Source organism: Ixodes scapularis, unplaced genomic scaffold (genome assembly GCF_016920785.2).
Source record: "Ixodes scapularis isolate PalLabHiFi unplaced genomic scaffold, ASM1692078v2 ptg000080l_1__unscaffolded, whole genome shotgun sequence".
Lineage (NCBI taxonomy): Eukaryota > Metazoa > Arthropoda > Arachnida > Ixodida > Ixodidae > Ixodes > Ixodes scapularis.
In genome coordinates, this window is record NW_024609909.1 from 274,859 (window position 1) to 300,525 (window position 25,667).

Genomic DNA, 25,667 nt, shown 5'->3' on the forward strand with positions numbered 1-25,667 from the left:
TTACTGCAGAGTACGGCCGAAGCGGGACCTCCGTGCTTCCACTAACTCCTCCTTTGAAGGCCTGGCAAAGGCCGCAGTCATGGGCGCCGGAAAGATGTTGGTGCTGGCCTTCGCCGCAGTAGCAAGACACCGCCATCGACTATTGATTGCGATCACCTCCTCTTGGAGCTTGTGAACGTAGCCTGGAATTGAAGGTTCTTTTTTTTCACTTTATCAAATGACCGAGCAAGTCAACGACCATAAAATGAATGCCACACTTACTGTAGGTGGGTGCTGTCTTGACGGGACAAGCTGTGTGGTGGCCCTTGCGTGCTTTGGATGTTTTCACCGCCCAGCGTGGCTTGCCCTCTTCGTCTCAGCTTGGCAGCGATCAGCGTTCTCATTGAAATGCAAGATTGCCACTCGAGTCCTGCAGTGAAATGGTGTTTTATTAGGGATGATGTTTGCAATAATAATTGTCATTCGACCGTTTCTCTTGTACTTTGAGAGACCAATATCTAGTCGTTGGGGAAAAGGACTAAGTCAGGTCGTAGTAGGTTCAGGTGATAAACGATTATATGCAAACTGATTAAACATTAATGCAGCTTAATCATAATATTACCTTGCACGCATGCCTTCTGGAGTGAATGCCCGGGACTTGGGAGCGAAGTCAATGAGGACGCTGTGGAAGGATTCCAGGGCGAATGTCTGGCCGTGGGGGGACATCTGGGCCAGGTCCTTCAGGAGGCGCTTGTTCCCAGTGATCTGCTTGTAGTGACTGTAGGCCGGGGAGTCTGAAGGAAGAATGTGGTTTAGGAAAAGCAAACTAGGCTATGAAGGCAATAACTTACTGGGATCCATCCACATTTTTGTGGCTTCGAGAATTTCGTTGTGCACACACCGCGTGTAGCTGCCCCCGTGACCAGTGTGCTTGTCGATGACGTGGTTCTGCATGCTCAGCCAGATCTCGACGAGCAGCTCCCTGTTGCCTCCCGCAGCCATGGCAGACCAGTACATGTGGTTGGTGGTCGCCTGCGTCCACTCTTCTAGGGGTTAACATCCAGCTCGTTTTCGTGCTGCGTTCAGCTTTTTCTTCACACCTAAGATTTGACGAGATAACTCAGATCAACCTGCAGCATATTTCCCTGAAAATGTAGGTTAAATGCAATACTTGTCAAAATTGCTTACTTTTGGAGATGTGCCAAATGTCGAAGTAGTGGGCGGTCCCAGGTTCGTGCACCTCCATGTGTTTTCGTATGGCAGGGTGGCGGTCAGTGCCCAAGGATTTTACATGGATACCTGCACCATATATTTCCAGAAAGTTGCAATAATAAAACTAAATGTGAGCTCAGGTTGCTAAATTTGCTGCGTAGCTGCTGAGCCTTGACTGAGTGCACGTACGTTTCTCCTTGAAAAATTCCAGCAGCTTGATAAGGCCCTCCTTCTCCATGTTGACACTTGCCATGGCTCGCTCCGACTACAAGCAGAGGTGTGGCATATTTTAATCGAGTCATGCGACCAGCAAAGCAGTGTTTATCGTTTCGCTCAGATCAGGTTTCTTACCTCTCCTAGCTGGACTTGGATGGAGTGGAGGATCTTGTTGATCTGCTGAACATGTGCAGTGTAGGTCAGGAACTTGGCAGAGAACCCAGGAGAGTCGAATCTGCCATCGCTGGTGATGTCAACATCCTGGTCCTCCAGCTGTCTGACCAGATCCTGTTGTTCTTGCAGGTAGACCTGTTAATGTAAATGATTGTTGCTGCTCAAACCAGGTGAACCTTACAAAGTTACGGTTATGTGTGCACAATAAAATAAAACTTGCTTATTTGTAATTTCAGTACCTCCTAAATACACAAGTAAATAAATATTTAGTAGTCAACCCTGGCTATGTTGCAGTATTTGTTTACAAAAACTAAAGTGCATTAGTCATTTTTCAACTAAGATTTCACCCTTCTCTGCCTTCAGATCTACCTATTTAAGCATAACCACTAAGAAAAAAAAACAGAAAGCAACTAAGACCCTTTGAAATATTGCTCACTTCGTCGATTGCAGGGAACAGGAGGCTCTTCTGATACGTGTAGAAGGTCTGATCGCTGAAGACCTCCACGTTCATGTGGCGCAGCATCCTCAAGGTGCTTGTGACATTTGATCCAGAGAACAGCAGGTGGCTGGACAGCAGGATGTTTCCAGCTGCCCTCCCGTTCATGAGAGGCTGACTGTCCCATATCCGCTCGTGATTCAGGGGGCAGATGCTTTTCACCTTGATCAGTGTGCCCAGGGGGGTGATTGTGGTGTTGCAGGGCCTTGAACACTCCTGGCAGGTGCTGAACAGCTCCCTCAGGCAGCTCTCAAACACGAGGAACTGTCGCTCCCCCTCTGGTGGGCCTGGTGTGTATTGATCGCTGCAGCAGAATCAAGAAAATATGTAGAAACGAAACGGAATGTAAACAAGAACAGCTTACCTCTCAAAATCTTCGTCACGAGTTGGGGAGTATGTCAGATCGGATCCCGATGAGATGCTGGTGGCTCCAGGGCTTAGCGGACTTAGTGGAACCGCCTCCTCCACAGCAATGGCTGTCGCTGGTGGTGCAGCTGCTGGTTGTGCAGCTACTGGTGGTGTAACTGCCTCCTCCATGGCAATGGCTGTCGCTGGTGGTACAGCTGCTGGTGGTGCAGCTACTGGTGGTGCAGCTGCTACCACAGCAAGGGTGTTTGTCACTGCTACAATTAGAAATTACAGACTTGTAACCTCTATATGCACGCTGATTTCCGAAAGTACTTACGAGCACCTTGACCTGTTGTGGCAGGCTCCACAGCACCATTGTCCTGATGCTCAGGACTACTAGAAGGTACTAGTACCCGACTGGTGGCACCAGTGTCGTTGCCCTGCGGAATAGTTGTTTGAAGAAAGATGAGTATTTATTTATTGAATCTCATTGTGACACAGTGGTATTATGCATCATCTGCCTAGTTCTTGGGATATGTTCTGCATACATGATTTTCATTACTCGTAACAGTTTGCAATGGTACAAGCTTGGCAAGCAGTAAAAGTAAGGGGGGGAGGGCAATTTTCTGAATTAAAAATAGTCTTGCATTTCCCACATCTTTGTAACCCGATCATTTCCTTCTATTTTTCAACGCGCAACATGTACTATCGGGACCAAAAGAATAGAAACAAAGCAGCGCATAATACGGCGTGCAAGTGAACCAAAATGCGCCTTTCGCGTAGGAGAGAGTTTGTACGAGCTTCCGGGAAAACATAAATACGCATAAACAACGTGCCAATCAACGCGCAATTTAGAGAATACTCAAGAAACACACGTTTACGAAGCAGCCAGGTACGCGCTGCCACTGGTTGATCTCAGATGGCAAACAAGAGCACGTGGGCACATGTCGGTTGTAAACGAACGCATGAGATACGTGAACAGTAGACGCACTTGCACTCCGTATATATTCCACCCACCCTTATTTCGCCAAAGACCACCGTGAAAAGACGCTCAAGCGCTCCTGTTCTATTTCATCTGGTGCCGACGGATCACAGTGTGCACAGTAACGGCATTACTGTTGCTTGTGAAAACAAAATTAGGCTGCGACCTTCCGGGGTCCGAAATATTGAGACTAACCCTCCATAAAACAGGAAATAACTGATCTTGACGACACTACTGGCACTGGGATTATCTATTATTATACATTACGTATCGATTGCACTTTTCGTGGGTATCGGTACGTCCGTGTTCGGTCACTGTCCAAATAAATCCCTTTACGTGGACAGCTCCTGCTCATAAGCTTCGCGTGCACGCGCAATTCGTCTTGCAACTTGTTCCGAACACGTGGCTTCTAAGATTTTCGGAACTCCCCACAAAAGCTATGCCGCGAAAAAAAGAAAACGAACTTACCACGACTTTCTGGCGCTTCAGCGGAGATGCCTCGATCACGTCCTCGACTGGAAGCAGAAGCGTCGGCATCGCGTTCCATCGAAGCTGTGAACGACCCGTGTCCTCCGCGCAGAAGAACTCACTTTGGTCGAAGTGGTCGTGACAAAAACGGGGCGTCATAGGCAAGTTCTGGGTGTCGTCTTGGCGGCCGGCGCGACGTAACCACGTGCTTCTCCGAGGTTCATCTTTCGGCAGGACGACGAAACGCAGGCCTTTTCGGGCGTTCTTCGATTTGCGGTTGGGGCAAGTCGTAACCAAACAAACGTTTGGCATCGCAGCGTAACCTCTGGTACGTGATGTCAAACGATGTCGCGACGTTGAATTTCGCCTCGGGAGGACGGGCGGACACAAACGCACTTCCCGAAAACCCGGAGGGAAAGAGTTCATGATACGCGCGCTTCCGCGCATCCCGAGGGAACGGGAAATTCACCCCACGTGGAGGAAGGCAAAAAGAAAACGTAGTCCCTTGTTTGTGAAACGATAATTGCAGTATCGCGTATTCTAAACTAGAAATATTTTACGTCTTGTGAAATTATCATGCACAACATATTTAAATGAACTGAAAATTGTTTCTTTAGCGAAACTTTACAAAGACCGCCAAAATTTTCAAACATACGATAATTTCATTGGCCCTCGCAAGTACAGAAAAGAGTCCGCACGTATTTTATTCCTGCGTGATTAATAGGCGGTTCTGACTTCTAAAACTGAAGATACTCATTCACTGACACTTCCTTAACACCATCGCACCAAAAAGTAGCTTCTCCAAAAACCGCTTGACTGCCCCTTTAACCTAATTGCTGTGTCGCGCTGCCGGGTTAGGACCTATACGTATGCCATTCGACGTGGATGCTTCCCACAGGACGTTATTGCGTTATTTCATATGCGCCATGTGTCGTTCCACTTCTTTGTCCTTGTCTTTTTCGGTGCTTTTAATTTTTTAAAGAACCATGAACCAACTGGCCCAACTTTCCACTTTGCTGCAATTTATTTCTTTTACAACGGGCCCTTTTCTTTGTTCCCCCACCCATCATCAGTCGATGTATCCCTTAATCAACCTAACTGCTGTGTCGTGCTGCCGGGCTAGGATCTATACGTATGCCATTCGACGTGGATGCTTCCCACAGGACGTTATTGCGCTATTTCAAATGTACCTTGTGTCGTTCCACTTCATTGTCCTTGTCTTTTTCGGCGCTTTTAATTTTTTAAAGAACCATGAACCAACTGGCCCAACTTTCCACTTTGCCGCAATTTATTTCTTTTACAACGGGCTCTTTTATTTGTTCCCCCACCCATCATCAGTCGATGTATCTCTTAATCAACCTAATTGCTGTGTCGTGCTGCCGGGCTAGGATCTATACGTATATGCCATTCGACGTGGATGCTTCCCACAGGACGTTATTGCGTTATCTCAAATGCGCTTTTTTTTTTTAATAACGGAAGTAAAAGCAAAGAGGTTAGCCCTAAACTTCCGGGGCTGGCTACTTTGCTTTGGGAGAAGGAAGAATGGGGGAGAGAGAGTTTTAGTTCTGGAGGGAGCACTCAATGAAGCACGACTTTGGATGTTGATCTTGATGGCGCACAGCACTGGAGAGTTATTCACTCAGCACAATTGAGTTTAGTGTAATACAGTCATGGCAGTCTACGTTAAATCACTTGTCGCGTATTGAAAGTTATGAACACGAAAGTGTATTTACAATGGAAAGAGTATGATAGAAGATCAATGAGCCCTGCATTTTGAAGAAATATTTCCAATGCAGCTATAGCCTTTTGCTGAAGACGCGAAGGGTCCCACGAACCCAAGACCCTCTCTAAGCTAAAGGGCTTGCTGTCTAATTCTTGAATATTATTTATCAATATCTGCCTGTCTTCGTCGAAAAGCTCACATTCATAAAAGATATGACAGTTCCCTACTGAAAAAAACCATTTGGCGCCTATATGAAAATAAACGGGTCCATACCGGTAACAGTTTAACCATACCGGTCACCAGTTTGTCAAAGGGGTCGCCCGTATGGCTCAAAAGGGTCTCCCGTATGAGCCATAACGCTCACCTATTTGGACAAACAGGTCACTCCTTTGTCAAACGGGTCGCTCGTTGCGCAAATGGGTCGCTCGTCTGGGCAAATGGGCGACTCGTTTGGGCAAAGTTGTCGCACGTTTGCTCAAACCGGTGACCATGTTGCAAACTGTACCGGTTTAATCAAACGGCTCTCAGGAGCCCGTTTGATACTGAACGTACAGATCGGCGGCGTGGGCACGCCTAGCGTTTCATCCGTGGAAGCCAATGTTTCCGGAAGGCTGGGAGCGCCGGTTCATCGATTTCAGATCGTCCGCGTAATGCAAGTAATTAAATTTATATTTCAATTGCGCTGATGTTCGCTTATATTGCAACTAAAAATAACACCTTTTTTTGTTGTTGTTTTACGTAAACGCGGGGCGTCGGTGAGCCGATATTTTTGACAGAACTTTAAAACTTTGTCCATCTTTGTTGCCTCAATTTTCTTATTCAGCTCGAATCTCTCTCGCAGAAGACGCCACCGCGTGAAAGAATGTACGTCTAGACTCCGTTTCACTTTAATTCAAGACGCAGCGAAGGTAGCACGCGTACACGCGGTTGCAAGAACATCGAGCATTGCGAGAGCACGCCCGCCGTTGCAGCAGTCAAACTAGTACTTTCTTCGCTCGGGCGCAAGCCGGGCTTCTGGCCGCCCCGCCGCCATTTCCAAGGTTCGAGCGTGCTAAAATGCGCGCGCGCGTGTTTTTTTTTTCTTTCGAGGTTACAAAAACACGGCAGAGAGTTGGGCGAGTTGGTTAAGCATCTTAATAGGTGGGAACAGCGCAGGAAAAACCGACGAAGGACGAGTAGAAGAAGTGCGAGCAGAAGAACGGCGCTGTGTCTGTGCACTTCTTCTACTCGTCCTTCGTCGGTTTTTCCTGCGCTGTTCCCACCTATTAAAGTTACAAAAACACATCTCATTGGAATGCCTGGGGAGAGGGAGAGGGGCCGTCCCTGTGGTCCTCGCCACCTCCCTCCTCTCTTGTCACCCATCACGTGACCTGCAGCCGCGCGCGAGCTACACGCTGATAAGCACCGAGATCCGGAAGGGTGCGCCGAGCAGCCGCTTTTTCTTTTTTTTTTTTGTCTGCTTGTTGTCAGTTCCAGCTCGACCTTCGCGCGTCCACCTGCTTCGACCTGTCGCCTAACCCCGCGGTCTTATTAGGATGTCTCTCGACAACGTATTGGATGTGCACGAAAGCTATCAGTGTTCGAAAAGTCCTACGCCTATATCGGCAACAAGCGATTCTTCAAAGAAGTCAGGAAATCTTGCGGTTTGGTTGGGTTCGGCAACTGACAGCTTGTGCGCCACATCGTGTTGAAACTTCCAAGAAGCCGTTCCCTCTCATTTGTGTTTGTGTGGTTGTCCTGCTTTGACCGTGTCGACAAATATCGCGGATTACATCTTTCATGTCCGCTATTTTTATGGTAAGTGCACTGCAACCTTACTTCTTGGCAACGATTGACCGTTCTTCTGCTCGTACTCTTCCAGATTATCTATATAATTATGCAGCCACTATTCTCGCGGCAGCCGGGCGAATAATTTCCCGAAAGTCTACCTTCATAGTCTAGAATTACCTCGGTTCTTGTTTGGTTTGCTATCTTCTCAGTTGTATAAAAGCTTAGAGTGCCTCTCACATTTCACAGATCGCTTGCACGTTTGTACTTGTCTACAGAAGACGTAATAAACTTTGAGGAGAACTGAAAACAATCTTTTGTGTCTGTTTTCCTGTCCATTTGCAAGCGCCTACGCGAGCACATTTGTTCTACGTGTTTCCTTCATGTTATAAATAGGTTTATGAGTTTCGGAACGTCTTAAATAAGTTTAAGATAACCAACCTATCAGACGATCCCCGTTTAGGGCTAGCGCATAATTTCCCGATTCAAAAGGCACGTTCAAACGTGTGGTCACGTGCAAGGTCGAACGGGCACCTGTATCAAACGGGCACCCGTTTCAAACGGGCACCTGTATCAAATGGGTACCGTTTCGAGCGGGTACCGTTTCAAACGGCTACCCGTATCCCATAATCACGTTTGATCCAAACGGGTCGACAAGTTTGCACCCGTTTGATTTACCAGTTTGCCACCCGTTTGAATTTCAAATGGTTTTTTTCAGTAGGGTTGTCTTCAGGCATGTCGCAATGCTGACAGTTAGGGCTGGTGACAAGACCGAATTTGTGCCTTTCAATGTTTGTGTATGTGGCATTCAGGCGCAGGCGATGTAGAAGTGTTTCAAAATGTCTTGGCAAATTACATAGAAGTGCGTTGTGGAGAAAAGGATCAATCGCATATAGCGGTTTGTAATGATATGCCGGTGATTGCCATAATTGTTGGAATTCCTGCTTTCCAAGTTGTCGAATAAGGGCTCGAGCGTCGGTTTTGGTAAATAAGACTACATCTGGTACTCCAGTCAGATGGCCTTGTGCCGCCGCCCTATCTGCTGCTTCGTTCCCTTGTAGTCCCGAATGGCCTGGAACCCACTGGAACACCACGTCGTGTCCACGACTTTGTCCTTGTCTTTTTCGGCGCTTTTAATTATTTAAAGAACCACGAACCAAGTGGCCCAACTTTCCACTTTGTTTAACGAACATTTAGACAAATCTAGGTCGTAATATTTGAAGTGTGGTCTTCCTGGCTGATACTAAAGACTCCTTTTTTTTCAGCCACAAAAATAAAGCCTATTTTTTAACAGCCCAAGTCACAAGTGCTTTAAGTTAATGTTTTGGCATTTTTATGTTAATGGAGCTGTCCAACGATTTTAACGTTGAAAGAATTGGCATCTTCGAAATTTGACATTGTTCATCTTGTCCCAAAGAACAGAAAACACAACTCCTTCTTTCGAAATGTTGCGATTCCGCCGCGTAATCGCGAGGCGAAAATGAGAATGTTTCCCAACCTGCAGCCGCGAGCCGCGACTATGAGAAACACGCGGCGTGACGTCGATGGGGAGTCTTGTATAAAGATTGCAAGTTGTGCGAATACCTGATCGATAAAAGGTAACTTTTCTATAAATCTTGTCGTTCCAACATAAACATAAATGCGTCAAAAACCTGGTATCATGGACAAAACTTTTATTGTATTCAACCATGGTTAAAAGCTCTAAAAAAGGACGTACGCAAGCTAGAAGACAAATACGCGCGCTGTGTTTGTCTTCTACCTTGTGTACGTCTTTTTTTTAGAGCTTTTAACCATGGTTCAATACCGTCAACACCAACTAGCCCAACAACAAGTTCTTTCACAAAAACTTTTATTATACGCATTTTTAGTGGCGCCATCTATCCTAGGTCCACAAAACCGTCAGCTGTATCTGCTACCGCGAACAGCCGCCAGAAGCCAGAGGGGGAGGGGGACAGAGCCGCACGGGTATGGCCGGACCCGGATGAGACTTTCCTCCTTTTACCATATTGTTCGCGCTGCGCCTGCCAGCACGTGGTCACGCGGTCGCTGGCGGATGAGTTCTCGCTGCTCACTGATGGCTCAAGGGAGAGAGCTTCACCGGAACCCCGCGTGACCCCCATTGACGTAACAGCGCACGTGACTCGGAAGGTGGTGAAGGAGTTGAGAGGTGCCAAAAACCTCAATCTTTGCCCATTTTTAATACAAAAAGTAGAACATGCAGGAAAATGCGGTATTTTGCTTTTTATTTCAGAAAGGTAGAGACACCAACTCCCAAATTATTTAAGCAAATCACTGAAACTGTTGCACAGCTCCTTTAAGGATATTCAGCAAAGAAAACGGGATGGGTGATTCCTCGGGGGCAGGCGTTCATACGAGACTTTACGGTATACGCGATTTAAGGCGTGCAGTACTTCACACTGTGCAAAACAAAATAAGGAAACGACGATTTGATGTTTTAGTACTTCTTACAAAACCAGGAATGTCTGCCAATTTTTGGAATACATACATCAACATGCCGCTGTTGGCCGAGTTGTGGCACTGACAGGATGAAGCAACGCGCCCAAACAAGTACTTCGAAGGCACTGGTACGGGGAAGGGAAATGAGCAAACGACTTTTATTTATTTATTTAAACGTTCCCTCAGGGCCCGAAGGCATTACAGAGGGGACCGGGTTACATTACTGGAATTTAACCACATACAATAAATAACAACCTATGAATGCAGAACAATATGTACACTTTAGTGAAACGCTGAAATGTGAACATTGTTAAGACAATTTTTGAAAGCAACGCTGTCAGATGTTGATACCACAGACGTGTTATTCATACAGATACGGTATATTTCTGAACAACAATAAAAGCATTTTCCTTCCCTCGCGTTTGAAACACACGACTTGAACAACCAACTCGCGCGGTGTTGCCCCTCGTGCTGCTAGAGCTTGACAGCTTTCGACAGACTGAGTCTATTTACCTGGGCCGGAATAAATTGTGGTCATTCCCGCTAGATGAAAATAGGCACTTGGCACCAGTGCTCATCAAACGAGAATAGCCTACTTTGACGTTGAGACAACCACATCAGCATAAAGCTATTAACAATAAATCTTTTTTGGTGCAACATTTGCGCTTGGGAGCAGGATGGCGCAGCGAAAGTGGCTTGGAGCACAATGGCGCAATTGGCGCAGCGCTTCCACCCATGGGTACTGCGTTTGCCATCGGTAGCGTCATCCCAATATTGGGCAAGCAGATCCATCTGTTGTTTCTGATTGACTTTGTTCGGAGAGTCGTCAAACGAAACAGCTACGAATTGCACACTGGCAAGGCTCGACAGCAGCCTAATTCTAAACTAGGGTGCAATACCGTGGCAAACTGTACGCCCCGCCTTGTCTGTCACGAACTGAAGTTTTGCAGTGACTTCATACGTGAAGCACATGAAGGGGAAGAGTGAAGCCAACGATTCTTTTGAACAGAGGAATCCGTGAATCGGTACCTCGTTTAAGCACCAAATTATGTCGACCTCTTTCAAGGCGCTCTTCAACGGAAAGCTACTCATCAACGTCTTCACGCTTGTTGTGGTGGTTGCACGCTCCTCGGGCGCAAATGTGCTATCTCCGCTACATCCGGCCGAAACGTTCGTTGCTGCCGCAAACAAACGACAGAAGTCCAGCTTCTGTTATTTTCGCCGAGGCTGGAAAGCAGCTAGATGCAATTCGCTCGACGCGTGACTGGAAACTGTACTGTCTTGTCGCTAAAAGAAAACGTTTTGAGGCACATTGAACATTCAGAGTTGTGATGATCATTTTGCATGGGCTTAATCTAACTTGAAAATTCCGAAATATTTGGGTTTGTTCAGTCCGGACCCAAGAAGCACTTCCTTGTCGCCGACATCGTCAGTGAAAAGATTTCGCTTTGTAAAACCCCCAAAAAAACGCGACGCAAAACCAGTCCTGCATAACTAAACATTCGCCGACGCACCTTCGACCATGCGCTCTGTGGCCGCTGCCAACAAAAAGTTACAAAACCACAATTAAAAAAAAAAAAAAAGAAACAGGGAACCACTGATGCCCCATTTCGGCCCTAGGCCTAGCACTGCTAGCGCACGCTGCTCAAAATTGCCAGGTCCTTGGAAGAAAAAAAAATAAAAAAAGACGCCAAACCTGCAACCCGGGGCTGCTTTCCCACTGCAAGGCCTGGACTGGATTTGTCGGCTGTTCCCTTTGCATTAAGTGAGCAGGGTTCACACTCCGCTTTAGGCAGAATTTATTCCGTATTTTTCTGTCATAAATTTCTCAAGTCTCCGCTTGGTGCACTTGATGGCATTTTTGGCTCATTTTTCCTGACTGGGCTCGCTTTTTGACGATACCCCTGACAATTCCCCGATTTTTTCCGGCAGCTGAAATTTCCACGACTATTCCCGGCATTTTCGGTCACTAGAAACCCTGGGTCATTCTCCTTGGATGAAAATAAACACTTGGCGTTGGGCTGTGGAACAATTTCAGTGCTTTCCTTAAATAATTTTGGAGTCGGCGTCTCGACCCTTCTGAAGTAAGGAACAAAACACCGTTTTTGCCTGCAATTGGTCCTAGTTGTTATTTTAACAATTGACAATTAAAGATTGAAGTTTTCGGCACCTCTCAACTCCTTCACCATCTTCCGAGTCACGTGCGCTGTGGCGTGAAATGGGGACACGCAGGGTTCAGGAGAAGCTCTCTCTTTAGAGCCATCAGTGAGCAGCGAGAACTCATCCACTCGCAACCACGTGACCACGTGCTTGCGCAGCGCGATCAAGATGCGAAAGGAGACAAGTGCCAACGTTCTCGTCAAGGTTCGGCCATCCCCGTCCGGCTCTGTCCCCCTCCCCCTCCAGCTTCTGGCGGCTGTTCACGGTAGCAGATAGAGCTGACGGTTTTGTAGACCTCGGATAGATGGCGCCACTAAAACTTCATAATATAAAAGTTTTGTCAATGATATCAGTTTTTGACCCAGTTATATATTAGGTTGGAACGAAAAGATTCATAAAAAACATTACCTTTTATCGAGCAAGTATTTGCACAACTTGCTATCATTTTACAAGTCCCCTTTGACGACACGCCGCGTGGTTCTCATGGGCGCCGCTCGCGGCTGCAGGTCGGGAAATATACTCAATTTTGCCTTTTGATTACGCGGCGATATCTTAATGTTTCGAAGGGAGGAGATGTGTTTTTTGTACCTTGTGACAAAAGAAAAAATGTCAAGAGTAGATGTCAATTCTTCCAGCGTTAAAAGCGTCGCACAGCTCCTTTAATAGTATGTTAAATTGTTTTGGACAAAGTCGACGAGAGTCGTCTACTTTGACACTGACACGACCACATCGCTTCAGCAGTGTCTAAACAAACACCACACACTAAACCACATTGGCCAGTAGGCAAAAAGTAGACCAATAAATTTAGGAACAAAAAAGAAGGCTTTTTCGGCCAGTTTTGGCACATTTGAGGTTGGCAGCAGGATGGCGCAGCGAACGCGGATGTCCGCACAACGCCACAATGCTTCCTCCCCGGCATTAGAGATCAACTTGGTCATGTTACAGATCAGTCATGAACACTAAGACCTTAAGAGAATTGGCAAAGACACTTAAATCTGTTTACGTGTAGGAATGCGAAAGCATCCCTACATGGCATCACATTTCTACAAGCATCCCGCCACGTCTTCCTATCGCGTACGGCACTCCGGCGGTGACGTCACGCTCCCCCATTGCGCATGCGCGGCGAACCTTGCCGGCTTTACGACGGCTTCAGTGACGAAACATCTGCGTTGCTGCGTTTTACTTTGGGTTTTATTGGGAATGGAAATTCAGGTGCCGTTTCGCTCAGCCAATGGAAATACAGGTGCCGTTATGCTCAGCCAATCGGAATTTAGGTGCAGTTTTTCGCGGCTATAGACAACGATAACGTTGGCCTCACTCAGATTACGCCGGCTTCGCTTCATGGGACAGATAGTGCTTTCGAATTAAAACTTTCTTCAAAGTAAAAGGTATTAGAGTTACCGAGCCGCTGCGACCTTGTGCTGCTTTCGACTTTCTCTCTGTTCATGAAATGCCGAGCGACCGCGTAGGCACTCACGACTCCGCGCTGCATCTTGTGCATGACCGGGGGTCCACGCATGTGGTTCCACCTCGGACCAGGAGTTATTGCAAACACGACGCACTGCGACGAAACAGGGACAACGGGAGAGAGTCAGAACACCGGAGGAAGAAAAACATTGTGCTTTACTCAAAAAGAGTGGCAGATGCTTTCATTAGGCCCTGCAAGTGTGGGGTACAAAACAGTAAACAACTAAAATAAATATAACGCGAGAAATGCACGTCAACGATCATTCCATTCTTGCCAAGAAAGAGAAAAGCAGCTCTGTAAGAATACACATTCAAGTCATATTAATTCAGAAGTTGCGTTTACTCAACGTTGTAGCTCACCGAGTTCCGTTCCTTTTGCAGAGCCAAGGCCTCTAAAAGGGTTAGAATTTCCGGGCTAGATACGCTGTACAGCCAAATTCCGCGTTTGTTAATTTAATAAATGCACAACGTGCACAAGTCCATGGATACATGAGAGTGCAATTAGGATTCTTCATATAAAAGCTAATTTATAAGAAATAGCTTTACTACATCAGGTTACTAGGTACTATTAACAACACCTGATATGCCTTTGTATTCCAAGTTCAGAACAGCTTTTCTTTATACTCTAGCGTAGAGGTCAGTCAAAACCCTAGTAAAAAAAATCATTTGTATGAGAAATGTCTTGTGTCCAATAAACATATATGAATCATACAATATATATAAGAACATATAAGAAGATATAATAACCATATAAGAATTATATGACAGCTATATAAGAATTATAAAAGATATATAAGAACCCCATAAGAAACTTATAAGAAACTTCCCAAGAGTTCCTTATATATTGCTTGTATGTTCTCATATATCTTATATAGTTCTTATATAGCTCTTACATGGTTCTTATACGGTTCTTATATGTTCTTGTATATCTTGTTTGATTCATATGTGTTTATTGGACACATAAATTTCTCATACAAATGAGAATTTTCAATAGGGAATACTCATCCTGCAGAGATTATTTGGTCTTGTTGAGAATTGAATTCGCTATAGAGAGCTTCCACTGTGTATAATAAAACAGCACTGCATTTCGCGATGTTCGTTGTAATTCTATTTCTGATTCAACCTACTTTTCCCATTTTTATTCTCCTCCATACCCAAATAGGTAATTTAACCAAACTTTTATATTCAACCGTTTGGCTAAAGGTCCCCATTACACTGAATGGTGGGGGATCGGGAACTTTGGAAAAAAACGATTACTTTACGGCTTTCATCTGGAATATTATGCTGGTTCAGCATTCAAAACATCTAGTCTACGAGCGTTAAAAACGAGAACCATGGAGCACGAATAGGGACGGCTACCTTCCATGGGCTCACTAAAACAACGAGCAACACGCAGACGCCAATTGAAAGCCCACCCCTCAGTAATTGTTTTCCTCGCAAATTGTACTGTTTTCCCCAGCATTTTGGTTGCATTCCGTAAACCACTCAAAGTCCCCAAGTTTACCTAGTGACTTGATTGAAAGCTCAAACCAGCATTTTTTTCTCATTTGGCTGGATGTTCTAGTTTACCTCAATTCTCAGTTGGGCCATAATAATTAAACTCAACTGAGGGTTTCAATCCAAGATCATTTTTATGGTGTAAAATACCCGAGACTCTGGTAAAAGCTGGGAATCTTAGTCGAAGAAAAAAGACAGGGAAAAAGAACTTCTCAAACTCAGCTACTGCGCTTATTTCCTCAAAGCCTTATATATCCACAAACTAATAACCGACCATCGACGTCACAAAGTCAACCTTTGTTATACAATTCTACCCACACTGTTGTTCACGTAAACCTTAAACGTTTACCTCAATCCCAAACTTGTATAACAAAGAAATGTATAACAAAGGTTCACTTTGTAACGTCGGTGGTCGGTGATTAGGTTGTGGATATATAAGGCTTTCAGGAAATAAACGCAGTAGCCGAGTTTGAGACGTACTTTTCCCCTGTCTTTTTTCTTCGACAGTCCCCGGTATTCTACAACATGATCAACTTCCACCAGCTCGCCTGCGCACTCACTGTTTTTTACCATTTTCCGTTTGGCTAAAATTCCTGATTCTACTGAACGCCGGGGGATGAGGTGCTTCGAGACAAAAACAATTACTTTATGAGTTTCATTGGCATGCTGAGGGGGTTGGGAAGATCAACATAAACTTTCTAAGTACTGACTTTTTTTTTTGCCTCAAACCCATAAGGCCTGTTTATGCAGCACTGTTGACGAAAGCACTGATTTTGCACTCTATCATTGCTGTATCAGTAGGCATATGACTCCACCTTTCCTCACTTACACACCCAGGGCAGCGCAAACTCAGCGCTCCTTCAGCACTGCACGTAATGCTGAGTCAACACTGACAGTAATGCTGAGACAGCACTGACAATAACGCCGAGTCAGTAAGGCTGAGTCAGTAGTGTCAGTAATGCTGAACCTGCACTGATAGTTACACTTTCAGTAACACTGATGCACCGCTGACTGCCTTATTTCAGCGCCGAGCTAAACGTGTGAACTGGCCGGTACAAGACCATTGTCCGCAATGGCACTCCACGGACTTCCACTTCCAGTAGACAACCAAGCGGTCTGGAATCTCACCACCTCCGCAATGCACCAGGACGTCTTGTTGTGGAGGAAGTCGAAGTTGTCCCTCCGCATGTACAGCAGCGCTCCGATGAGGGTGACCAGAATGACCAGCGCAATCGTGGCCGATTAGCTCGGCGGTCGGAAGATGTGGATCTGCCAACCCAGCCGCAAAACCACCTTGCCGCCCGAAGAACCAGCTTGCAGACGGCGTGACGCTTGCCTTTTCAGAACCCAGATACAGAGTTTATGTACACCTTTCTGAGCACCACAAAAACCGTGTCCCAGTGGTTGGTTATTGCCCCGCTTGGCCGGCACCGCAACCCAGAGTTGATGTTCGGCTTAAAAAAAGTGAAAGCCGTTTACAACTCCCTGTAATACCGAATTAGAGCGCAGCTCTTGAGGAGGAGGAGGGAAGGGTACTGGGGGGGCGTCAATTGACCTGCGGGAGGGGGTCACGTGACGATGCCGATGATGCCATCAGAGATGTCACTGATGACGTCATCAGTGACGATGACAATGCGGATTCCGATGACGTCATCAGTGACGTCACTAATGACGTCATCAGCGATAATGACGATGACGATGCGGATTCCGATGACGGCATCAGTGACGTCACTGATGACGTCATCAGCGATGATGACGATGCGGATGTCAGTGACGTCATCAGTGACGTCACTGATGACGTCATCAGTGATGATGGCGATGACGATGCGGATGCCGGGGACGTCATCAGTGACGTCACTGATGACGTCATGAGTGATGATGACGATGCGGATGCCGGTGACGTCATCAGTGACGATGACGTCATCGGGGGGTGTCACGTGACACCCCGGGGGGTGTCACGTGACTTCGGGGGGGGGGGTCACGTGACCACCGAGGTCACGTGACCTCGGAAGGGGGGTCACGTGACCTTGGGGTGACCTTGGGATGACCTTGGGGGTCACCTGACCTTGGGGTGACCTTGGTTACGCCGACGCCGCTCAAGCCGGGAACGGTCACGTGACCACCGAGGTCACGTGACCTCGGAAGGGGGGTCACGTGACCTTGGGGTGACCTTGGGATGACCTTGGGGGTCACCTGACCTTGGGGTGACCTTGGTTACGCCGACGCCGCTCAAGCCGGGAACGGGCCCCTAAGAGCTGCGCTCTAATATACAACCACCTAGACACGCAACCGTATGCAATCGCAGAAATTGCACGCAACCACACGCAATCACGGTTGGCGTTACATCACAAGACTGCGCCGACTTTCTAAGCTTTAGAAGCGTGTGAAAGCCACGACGGAACGCACTGCACCGAAACGCACAATAAAAGTGCATCCTGCCTTCCATCGTGCTTTTCAGCCCTCGGCTCAGTCCAGAGCTTTTTTGTGGCAGAGCTTAGGGCAGAGCTTGGGGCAGTGAGAATACTTACCGTAACTTACCGCGGAAGTGCCCACTTTGTTCAAGCGCCCACAATAAAAAAAAAATCTCAAACTTGGGAATTCACCATTGTATACGTTAAGTGCTTGATTTGACCGCACGAGTTCTCTTGTCTAGATTAACCCAGGTTTCCGTGAAAGTGGGGTAGGCACTCCCCCGGTATTTTACGGCAATGATGATGCTGAGACCAACTCAATACAGATCGGTATATCGGTATATCTGTTAACAATAACTAGACTGTGTTACAAGTTACTCCAAAAAAACGTAATCAAGTATTCAGTACAATTAAAGTTGCAATGAAACATTGGCCACGAGAGGTTACTCGGCCAACGTGGCCGAAAAATTACTCGAAACATTTTCTCCATGGGTCATTTTGGATGTTGACAACTTTTCTTGTGAATAATGAGTGCTATGCGCATATGTTTCTTCTACTTTTCATAGACGTACTTCAGTTAGATAAGCCCCAGCAAAGGCAGCGGGACAGTCTCATGGGGTCACATCAAGGATAACTGCATTCCTGTTCGAGTCCCGAGTTTTGTCACGCAACTTCACTGAACATAATGGTACATTCCCTTTCCTTAACTTTTCCCTCTGAAATGTTTTTTTCTATTGTTGTTTTTGTAAAAAGGGTGGTACAACGTTTAAACACCCGAACATTTCTAAAAGGTCTCTGTACCAGACAATAGGCTGTCTTAGGCCCGCTTCAGACGGGGCAACTTTTCCAGCAATTTCGGGGTTGCTGGTGCGTTGTTGCATAGCTTTCCCTAGGTCGACACGAATTGCTGAGATCTGGTCCGGCTCGAAACGGCAGAGATACTCGGACAACTCGAAGATGTTTGAAGCGGCAGCAGCCAATCGGGAATGTGATATTTTCACGTGACACCTCTCTGGTGGTGATGATGATGACAACTGAGCTTGCCATCATCATCATGAAATTTGATTTCCCTTGCACTATTTAGATACACAGTTATATACAAAAAAATACTAACTCATCTTTTTGAAACGGTTTATTTCCAAAAACGATTCATTTCAAACGAGAACCAAGTCTTTAGCTTTCATCGGCACCACCACAGGGATGTCACGTGAAAATATCGCGTTCCTGATTGGCTGCTGCCGCTTCACATTTCCCCTGGTTGCTCGAGTTCCTCCTCCATTTCGAGCCGACACCGATCTCAGCGATTCGTGTTGATCTGGGAAAACCGAGGGAACAACCCGCCAGCAACCTCGAAATTGCTGGAAAAGTTGCCCCGTCTGAAGTGGGCCTTAGGAAACTGAAATGAAGGGCAGCGGAGCTCTTAGTTCAAAGCCACGTAGAGATATTTTTTGCCTTTTTTTTAGTACACACACACACACACACACACACACACACACACACACACACACACACAGACACACACACATATATACATATATATATACAAAGTGTGGTGGTAGAATATTCGGGGATGGGCATTGAGTCGGGATGTTAAGGTAAAAATTTCATCCACATGCCGAGATTTATGAGCCTTGTCCCCCTAGCAAGAGGGACAAGGCCTTCAAAATTTTAGGTTTGCAAAAGGGGTGCATCAGTATTGACGTCTCATTTTACATCAGGCCTCTCGATTTAAAACGCACTATAAATGGCATGCCTGAGATTCGTTTGGGTGTACTTCCTCTCAGCAAGTATATCGTTTTCTCTCAAAAAGGTCTAATCTGATGTTGACCGCACCTCAGGTCTCCACCGACGATTCATCAGGACGAGACCCGACCGGGACACAAGGGAGGAGCGGCTTAAGCAAGTTAGGCTACATACACGACAGCTTCTTGCGGACAAGAAACGAAAATAGATAGATGGTGGGTGTTTCATTTGCTATGCCTTTTGGCATGCACATTCTGTTTGTTATGTTTCAAGATTCCGGCAGAGTTAAATTTCAACTATTCTAAAATACCGAGCATGCACCCATATCGCAGAAGCGCCTACTCCCTGATTTCGGAACAATTCGCAAATAAGCAAAGGGCCTACCAGACACCCATCCACCTGTTTTCAGCCATGCTCAAAATATTAAAAGAGCATATCAAGCGCCCAGGTGCCGTGGCGGCCTTGCCACAATAGTGACGGTCACGGAGCTGACAGATCCGTGCCTGGCACAAGCCATGGCCTGGCCTTTGGGAACTAGGGAATCGAGATTAGAAATGTAGTACAGAAATTGGAGGCAAGCGGTGAAGGTGAGCAGAGTTAACGGAAAACAAGGATATCCTTGAAGGGGGTTCACTCTAAGAAAAAAGGGTGTATACGGGTACTCCCCTCAGGGGAGTTAGACCGTGTCCCATATGTGACTCCCCTGGGGTGTTTGTGGCATCCTCTCAAGTTGGGGATTTTAAAGGGATACTACAACAAAATTTCGGTGCTCATTTTTTTGGTCTATATGTGTTCAAAAGAGCAGTATCACATGGAATATACCAATATCTTGTTAAAAAAGTCTAAAAAGGGAATTTTAAGACGAATTAAACGATTAGCAAAGAGCACCTGGTGGATGTCGCTAACGCCTCGTTTGTAATGCTCGTCTGGGAACCTTGACAGCTAGTGACGAAGGTTGTCTCGTCTTCGGCCACGACGAGAGAAGGGGGAAGGAGGAACTCTCCTCTTCCCGAGAATCCCTTTTGTGTGTCGCAGAAGTCGCTATTGTCCCCCTAGAAGATTATAGAAGATTAACCCGTCACTCAAAATTCGTACAAAAGCAGCCGCTTCGGTGGCTGGAACGACTAGGCCATATCCTCTCTACGTCAGCCTCGCCGTAGCTTTGCTCGTCTTGAGACGACCTACGTCACGATTGCGTTGGATGTCACGTGCTCTAAGCTGGGCCTTCTCCGAGCGCTTGCCAGAGTGGGCCGTTTATAACGAAAAATACAGCCACCAGGATCAAAATACAAACGTGCGATTGTCATTTACGGATATTGTGGATCATATTCAACCTATTTTTGAACACGACGGGAATATTTCAAATTTCGTTGAAGTATCCCTTTAAGTACTCCCCAGAAATACGGGATCACTTAGCACCCCCCTCAAAGTCCACGGGCCTCAACCGACACCCCTTACTTCGGGTGCTGTTTGGCGCCCTCTGTTACATTCAGGTACTTATGTTACACCCCTAATTAGTTGTATTATTTGGAGCCACTTTCAACTCTCAGGGAGTTAACAGATCCTTCTGAATAGGGTGCCTTTTGACGCCTTTTGTTACACCCAGGTACTCATGTGACACCCGTAAATTCAGGCATTATTTAGTACCGCTTAGAACTCTCAGGGAATCACTTGATCCCCCCTAAATTGGGTGCTTTTTGGTGCCCTTTTTTGCACCTAGAGACTCGCGTGATCCCCATAATTGCGAGTGCCGTCGGACACTATACACAACCCCCGAGGTTTTCCGCGACTCCTCACTTTTGGGTCGCTTTTGGACACCATGGGTCTCGCGGAGCTCCAAATAGTGAGGGCGCTTTTTCAGACCCCGAGACTCAGCTAACTGGCCTGTTCAGGTGTGCTGGTGGGGCGATTCCTGAGGTCAGCTGTCATACGAGAGTTCTGAATTCGAGGAGGTTTCAGGGATAAGAGAATAATACCCACGGGCAATGTGCCGGCATCAAAATGTAACTAAAACTTTTAGAAACCTATAATCCAGACATCTAAAAAAAGTCCTGCCAGTCATGTCAGCCAGCAATATTATCAACCACATTTTTATTGTAAAATCCAAATACTTGAGAAAGGTCAAAACCTTAAAAACATAGTAATTAGTAAAAGCTTGTAGCCTGCCAAGAAGCTTCAGGGCAATCCTTTCCAGTGGTATTTCTTTCAGCCCGATCGGGCGCTCAGAGAGAGCCTAGGTGTTCTTGATCCGTGTTGCATATTTAATATCAAAAGTCCAATAGATCATGAGGCTGAAGCCATGGATAAGGTCACCAACATCCACCGACAGGTCCTCCACCTGGACTTAGACAGTTGCAGAATAGAAGATGTCCTCTGTAGAGAATAGGACCGTCGGATGAGTTTATCTTTCTCCTGGAACCTGCAATATAATAAAGTACCACAATTAAAAAAAAGTATGCAAACATAGGTCATGATTATACATTCTATTATTTTTCATATTTAGATATAATAACCAGAGATTTCCTGCTTTCGTATGCTGTGTGAGTGCATAATTGTTCTTTAAATGTCACGTAATGATTTCGATGTTCGCTGCCATTAACTTTGCATAGACTCTTGAGGCTTTTCACGAAATGGTTACATATCACAAGATGAAGTGAACAGGGAGTGTTTAAATTATTTTTACATAAATGTGACCTTCATGTCCCTAGTACGAAGCGTGCAAATGTTTAGGTGATGCATATAATTCGAATATGAATTTAGCTCAATTTGACCCAATTAGTGCAACGCCAATTCTCGAAACGCCGCACAAGATTTGGTCATGTACTAAGCTAGAAAACTGGGCCAGTTTGACTTCGTAATTGGTCAGGGCTCATATGGAACCCTGCCGGGCACGCGCAGGAAAATGAAATATTGTCCTGCGCAGATCGCGTTTTCCATTTAAACAGTGTTATGAGCTGCGTCATTCGCTTGGAGCGTCTGTGGATAAAAGTGATTAACCCACCGCGCATTCTGTGAGGACGTCGACACGGGTTTCGCTGTATTTTTGTGATGGGTAGGTTTTCTTGATCGGTTGCTTTAGCTACTCTGCGGATGTTTGAGGAATAGCGAGGCGTCCTTTGTGAGCCCACCTTCTCCATGTGCAGTTCGAGGATCTGCTAGGACTTTGGCTCGAAAAATACAGTGAGGCTTTTATAGGGCATCTTATCACTGCGCTACTCAAATTCGTTGAGAATCTGTGGAAACAAAAATTATTGTCTGAAATTATTATTGTTCTTAGAAATAATTAGTATAGATTTGAAGAAGCGTAAAAGGTTGAATATAGTAGATGTTAAGCATAGAAAAAACAAGTACCCTAGTGAATAAAACAACAACCTCTTCGCTTTCCCTCAAAGTCCTGAAGAGATCAACAATGATAGACATTTCTTTGCCGTAATGCAAGTGGAAGGTATACGTGTCCCAGTAACGTTCAGCGCCTGGCGAGAGTCCGTTCAGCGGATAATCAAAGCAGTTCGCCATTGCCGGAGAATATGAAGGAACCTCTTTGCCTCCGTGGCTGGAGTCGTAAATTGGGAGTGTGAATGCCTTTTGGCTGATATCAACTACAGATCAAGGTTGATTTAAAATCCTCAATTGTATATTGCGCCGTTTACAACAATATTCAGCGAAAGCAAAATATATCATTTTGCATTTTTAATATAATATTTATGGTAATAGGCAAAACCAATTAATCAATTAATTAACACAATAAAAAATTTAAACGTGTTAACATTTTTTTTTACCGACGTTTAGCCTTACCAAGCGATTGAGATGCTTTGAAAAACTAATACATGAATGGTTTACTGAACTTCCCCTGAGAGATTTAAGTAAGAATTTTCTAGACAAGCCAATATCTATGTTAATATTACGGTATTTAACATTTGTCAACTTAAATAAATATTCCGGGAATATTCCTGCTTGTAACATGAGCTCGCCAATTTTGGCAAGCCGTTTATTATGCGACTTTTCTTTTCGAACACGAGTTATTGGACTATAACACCAGTCGATTGAAAACTGTTCCAATGGCCTTAAATATAATTTTACGGAATCAATACACTTTAGGCAATTTTCACTAAGAGAAATATGAAGAGCCACATCTTACCTGAATCATCAGTCTCGTTGACAAGCTCCTTGAGGGCCGATTCTAAAAACGTTTGGCGTGCTCCTTTTTCTGTTCGACTGCCACCAACAACGATAATTTTTGTAGATGTCTTGTAAGTCACGAACAAGTGACACTGGCGCACGTTGTTGAAGGTAGGACTGGAGGAGGAAGCAGACGGATTGCTGGAGAGGAGAGGAGGAACATCCCCTCTCTCCACCATTCCGCCTGCTTCCCCCTCCCCAGCGTACTCTTCCCTCGCTTTGAACTCTTGACCTCTAGTTGTTGCTTTTTTTTTATAACATATTGTTTTCTTGTTGTTGTTTTTTTACGAAACCCAAAGTCGTACCACGTCACCGGTGACGCCATACGGCCGGGTGCGGAATGATATGGCTGTGAACCGGACTTTAGAGGAAAGTCAATGCTCATCCAAGGGCAGAAGGGAACAACAAACCTGTCGAGTCTGTCCTTCCCCTAGCTTAGCGAAATCGGGTTGGAGGACGTAAGGGATTATAGAAGAGCGGACGGGTGCTGGCGCACCTGCCTCCATTGTGAGCGTACGCTGGGAAAGCTTCAGCGAAAACATTTTAGAGCCTCGGGAGAAATCACCTTGACGTTAGTTTTCATAATTACTTCGTCTTCTTTAGGCCGCGCTCTGTATTCTCCATCGTGATTTTATGGGAGAGCAGTGCAATTAATAAAACACTGACCAGACTTGTTCTGACGTTTTGTATATAGAACCACGCCTGCGTTAAAAAAAAAATAAAAAGCTCTTGCTTTTAAAGCAAATATTTAGGGAAGTTTTTAAAATTATTTTTAGCTTTTATTAATTATTACAAGAATTATTTTTGTATAATTACTGAGTTACATCCCGGCCACTGTCCGTTTTGATTCGGATTATCATCGTACAGGAGTGCGATAAAGGGACCATAAAACTGCTTCCTACTATCGTCGGATACCTCCAGTTTATAACCTATCAAACACTTATTAGCCTTTCTGGCCACGCACGTGTAGTCACAAAAAGATTTTGAGTAAAACAACTTGCTCTTGCACTTTGAACCGAAAAAGCGGCCACGAGTTTGAGGCTATAAGCTGTGTTGTCTGTATTTTTTTTCTATTTTCTCCGTCCCAGGGTTTACAAATACAGCATGTTCTTTTCCAACCAGCTCGCCTGACCTATGTACTTCTCTCAGATGATGTGCCGTGAATGATCATTACGGCAATGCGCAGCGGTTGTCAATAAACGGTGCACGCGCCGCACTCCGCACTCCATACATTTGGCTGTTCCTGCCGTCACTGCAGTGATTGGGCTCGAGCCAATATTTGAATGTCCCGCAAGGCATTGACTGCGGCTAAGACCAAGTGCAGTGCCAACGCAGTGCTCAAGTCCAACGCATGAACCCCATTCAAATATCAGTCACGACAGTTCAGAAGGTATACCCGTGGTATATCAACATCGTGGTTTCCCGAAACTGCATCAGCAAACTTTGCGTAGGAGCGACTGCAAAAGTTCGCTTGTACTTTTGAAACTAAACGAAGAAAAAAAAAACGGATCGTTCATAGGCACTGTATGTGAGAATACAGTTCACATACTACTGTCAGCATTTTTTTTGAAGTGCTTAATCTTTAAGTTCAGTATCGTTTCATGGCAAAATGTATTATTAATGCATGATGAACGTTAAAATCCCATGTTAGCTTCCGCACTGCGGTGGCAAAACTGTCCGTCTACAGTAGGGACAGTTTCAATCCAGAACAACTTTTCACTGCCTAGACCTCCTCACAGAAAATATGTCCTTTTGAGTTTGCGACATGTCAAATAGAGTGCATTGCAGCAAAAACCCGAAAACATAAACTGAATTTTTTCAACTTAATCACGGTGTTGTTTTTGTTTTGTTTTTGGAGCATGTGTTTAGAAATTTCGATGAATGCTTGGGATTCCTAGATTGCTGTAAAACAAGCATCTGAATAGCCGGTCATCGCACTAAAGCGAAATGTTCTAAATATAATGGCGTAAAGTACGCAGAAAACATTACGTCATCCAAATTGTCTCCTTTCAGCGGACAGATAAGAAGCATTGTTTCTTATAATGAACGCCGTGTAAATATTCTGATATTTCCAATCTCTTATGACAGCTTATACCACCAGAAATAATAGCCGAAGCTAAAGTAGTAGAGACAGTGTATGAAACTCACAAGTAGCACAGAATTAGATGATTTCATTTGTATTTTAACATGGTTGTTTATGGGGTCCTTTGAGTGGAGAAAAAAAGTATGGGACGGCCCCAGTACCTCAAATGAAATAACAATCAATATATTGCCCACAAGCAGTGCCCATAATGGACGGAGTGACGTTGATCGGCCGCTACAGGCTGCATCTCTCCCGAAAGCAGTTGTCAAAAAATGTGAGCTTGACCCACTTCAGCCTTTATGCTG

At 45.5% G+C, this 25,667-nt stretch overlaps 1 non-coding gene across 1 annotated transcript; it reads right to left on the reverse strand.

The window, feature by feature from the left end:
• On the reverse strand, positions 1-4,063 carry LOC120836230. Its single transcript, XR_006076942.1, has 11 exons — positions 3,876-4,063; positions 2,763-2,865; positions 2,442-2,700; positions 2,018-2,381; positions 1,543-1,716; positions 1,381-1,456; positions 1,168-1,278; positions 831-1,079; positions 602-773; positions 262-409; positions 1-197 (listed from the first exon to the last, which is right to left on the reverse strand). It is a non-coding gene; the product is annotated as an uncharacterized LOC120836230 (transcript).
• Positions 4,064-25,667: the final 21,604 nt, after the last annotated feature.